Source organism: Tasmannia lanceolata, unplaced genomic scaffold (genome assembly GCF_043159265.1).
Source record: "Tasmannia lanceolata isolate RefF3 unplaced genomic scaffold, GAP_Taslan_0.1 ptg000012l, whole genome shotgun sequence".
Taxonomy (NCBI): domain Eukaryota; kingdom Viridiplantae; phylum Streptophyta; class Magnoliopsida; order Canellales; family Winteraceae; genus Tasmannia; species Tasmannia lanceolata.
Window position 1 is genome coordinate 35,254,784 of NW_027518689.1, and position 3,929 is coordinate 35,258,712.

Below are 3,929 nucleotides of genomic sequence, written 5' to 3' on the forward strand. Positions count from 1 at the left end.
ACTTGATCTTAGTTACATCACTCCCTACAGCTAATTAATGTAGAACTAGCTTGAAAAGCATCTTTGACAACCTATAATGAAGAGTATGAAAAGCATTCGACGGATCGTGCAGGTACAAATTGAATTTACATCTTGATTTTCTATATACCACTCTTTATTGACTATTGTAATGTTTGGATGCGATTTTTAATATATAATGGAAAATCTAAAGCTTTTATATGGCCCTAATTAGCTTTATGAGTCATATTTTGTAAATGGTACATTATGGCTTAGTTTTCAATTCCTGTTGCTTATCACTTATTCTTGTGTTTTCATTTCCTTTTCTTCTCATTTGGCCTAGTTTCTTGTGTCTGGTACTCTGGTTAGCTACTAGCCTGTAATAGTGTATCTCTTTTACTTCCAGTTAGACATGATCATGTTGGCTCATAATCCAGGAGGAAAAGAAAGGACGGAGAAGGAATTCGAGACCTTGGCCATTGGAGCCGGATTTGCTGGTATTCGAGTTTTGTGTTGTGCTTATAACACTTGGGTGATGGAATTCTACAAATAGATGTTTGTTTATAGTTTGGGTACTCAGAATTATGGTTTTCTGTATTGTATCTTTTGATTGATGGGAACTGGAAGTTGAAACTTTGTAATCTTGTTTAATAAAAATATTAAAAGCTTGTGTATGTTTACCTAAAGTTAAATACAATTGAGTCTATAATTTCATATTGTGAGGCAAATATCTGAAAATTGAGTACAATTGATCTCAGTTCGATTCTTAGTTAGAGAGTTTGGATTCAAGAATATGTTAGTAAAGCAAATATCTGAAATTTGTAAATATTTTAGGGCCTATATAGTTACTAGGAAAGGTCTTTCCATCCAGAAAAGGCTTTCTTATTTCTTAGAAAAGCCTTATCTTTTCCTTTCCTCCTTTCGAGGGCAGTTGTTTTTTGTCGTTTGGTACAAGAAGCATGAAATAAAAAAACCTTATTTCTAGATAGTGCATGGTTTCTTATACTGGTGCAACAGTACACATATGGCCAATGCACCCTCGATCCCATAACAGCTTGCTAATGTAAATAAAAGAGTATTCATGAAGGGCGGGTTTTGTCATATAAAACCTCTAGTCAAGAAAATTTTCCCTCATGACTCATGAGTTGATTCTCTCTCATTTATTTCTTTCCACTTGACTCTTTCTCTGATTACATGCCCTAACCAATTAGGCACTAAAAACTTGGGTCGGGTTGGGTTCGGGTTGGAAAAAAGGGTTCCTTAGGTTGGGTCGGGTTGAGCCTCATCGGGTTGGAGCTCAGGTCGGGTCCTGCTTGGGTTAAGTAAATGGTTCCTTGGGTCGGGTTCCGGTAGGCCTAGTTCACTCTGATGATCGGTCCAATTTGAAAGGGAAGAGAAACAAAGCAACAAGAGTTCTTATTATGATACCTCCTTTTAAATTCTCTTCAATCAAAGGATGAGACAGTTGATGAGATAGAAGGAGTGGCAAACGTTTCATCCTAGTAGGAAAGCAAGAAGGGTAATACTCGTTTTGACTAATTTTGTTTCTCTTTGCACCCTTGATTTCTCCTCTCTAAATTAGGGTTTGTGCAATGCATCTTGTTTCTAATTTTGTTTTTTCTTTGGAGGTTGAAAGTGTTGAATGGTCTCTATTTGTGTGGAACATTTCCAAACAACGATTCAAGGCTTTCAGATTGCCCATCAGATTGTGGGTGATCAGCACTACTCATGGCAAGTGTAGTCCCCTGTAGTTGGAATAATTCTTGCCAAAATCGACTGAGGAAAATGGGATCCCTATCACTGACAATTGACTTGGGATTCTGTGGAGTTTACATACATCAGTTACAAAGGTGTGAGCCACTGATACAGCTGGAATGGGACTTCGGAGTGCACTAAAATGGGCATATTTGCTCAGCCTGTCAATTACTACCATAATGACAGTTTTACCAGATGAATTGGAAGTGCTGTAATGAAATCCATGGCCCACTCTTCTAGTATTTGGTCCGGAACTGGAAGACCTGCTGGGGTCATATGTAGTGACTTGGTTTTTTGGCAAATGACACATTCAGCAAAAAATTTCCGCACATCCTTTTTTAAACCCGGCCAACGGAAATTCAGAGCGATTCTAGCCATTGTTCTAGCCACACCAGCATGACCTCCCACGTGGGATGAATGGAATTCCTGTAAGAGATTTGTCTTCAATGCAGAATCTGATGGAATAACTATTCTTCCTTTACGTAGTAGCAGTCCATGTCGCAAAGTATATGTATTAGGAACTGGTCCTACTGGATTTATCTCATCCTGAAGTTCTCTGATAGAAGGATTAGAGGCATGTTCAATTTTGAGTTGGTCCAGTAATTCACACAAGGGAAATGACAGAATCATGCATTGAGCGTCTCCTGTACGTTGTCTAGAAAGAGCATCTGCTGCCAAGTTCTCTTTTCCCGGTCTGTAGTGAATATCGTACTGAAATTCCATAAGTTTTGTCAACCATTGTTGCTGGTCAGGGGTCTGAATAGTTTGATCAAGAAGGAACTTGAGGTTTTCTGATCAGTCTGGATCATAAATTTTTGTCCTAGTAAATATTGCCACCATTTATACACAGCTTCTGTGATTGCAAACATCTCTCGAACATAAGTGGAAGCTGATTTCATCTTGGGAGAGAGTTTGCGACTATAGTAGGCAATAGGATGACCTTCCTGAGAAAGAACAGCACCGCATCAGTTTCTGTTGGCAAAGTCTGGAAGAGCAAGGACAGGAGCTGAAGATGCTGCTCGTTTGAGTTTTTCACATGCTAGCTGAGCTTCCGGGTTCCATAAAAATGCCCCTTTTTTTAGTAATTCTGTCATTGGAGCTGCTATGTGAGTGTAACTCTTAATGAATCTTCTGTAATGCCCTGTTAAGCCTAAAAATCCCCTGAGTTCCTTAAGTGATGTAGGAGGTAGCCATTGAAGAATAGCATTGATTTCAGACTGGTCTACGGCCACCCCTTCAGCTGAGACAATATGTCCCAAATACTCAACCGAAGTAGTTCCAAAAGAGCATTTGGATCTTTTTGCATACAATTCATTAGTTTGTAAGATTTGTAATGTTTCAGTTACATGTGCTAAATGATCTTCCCAAGTTTTGCTATAAACCAGTATGTCATCAAAGAAAACGAGGATAAATTTGCGAAGGACTGGACGAAACACATCATTCATGAGGGATTGAAATGTGGATGGAGCATTGGTAACTCCAAAAGGCATAACTAAGAATTCTTATAAACCATCATGGGTTCTAAATGCCATTTTTGGAACATTTATTAGTTTGACTCTGATTTGGTGGTACGATGATCTAAGATCCAGTTTAGAAAAATACCTGGCTCCATGTAGTTCGTCTAGAAGTTCTTGGGCTGTTGGAATGGGAAATCGATCAGGAATTGTGATAGCATTTAGAGCTCTATAATCTACACAAAATCTCCATGTACCATGCTTTTGTTTTACCAAAATGACTGGAGAAGAGAGGGCTATGGCTTGGTTGAATAACTCCATTGTTCAGCATTTCTTTAACCAATCCCTCAATTTCAGATTTCTGAAAATGAGGATATCGATTGGTCTAACTCTAACAGGTCCAGTGCCACTTTTTAGAGGAATGGCGTGGTCATGAGATCTGATTGGAGGTAAGGACTTGGGTTCTTCAATTACCGTAGCAAAGCTGTCAAGTAATTGGGATAATTCGTCATTAATTGGATGATGAATCTCTGTCAATTCCGATTGAAGAAGCTGTAATTGTAAACAGAAATCCACCCCTGCTGTTGTTGCAAGACGTTTGAAACTATGGAGTTGCATAGGTTCGTCCGTGATTTGACTTTCACCTTGCAAATGAATCGCCTGTTCTTACCAGTGAAAATCCATGGTAAGTCGCTTATAATCAAAGATAATGGGCCCCAATAA

The 3,929-nt window shown here is 38.8% G+C and overlaps 1 pseudogene; it reads right to left on the reverse strand.

The window, feature by feature from the left end:
• Positions 1-2,717: 2,717 nt before the first annotated feature.
• Positions 2,718-3,527, reverse strand: LOC143888756 (putative mitochondrial protein AtMg00860 pseudogene; annotated as a pseudogene).
• Between the last annotated feature and the right edge of the window lie 402 nt (positions 3,528-3,929).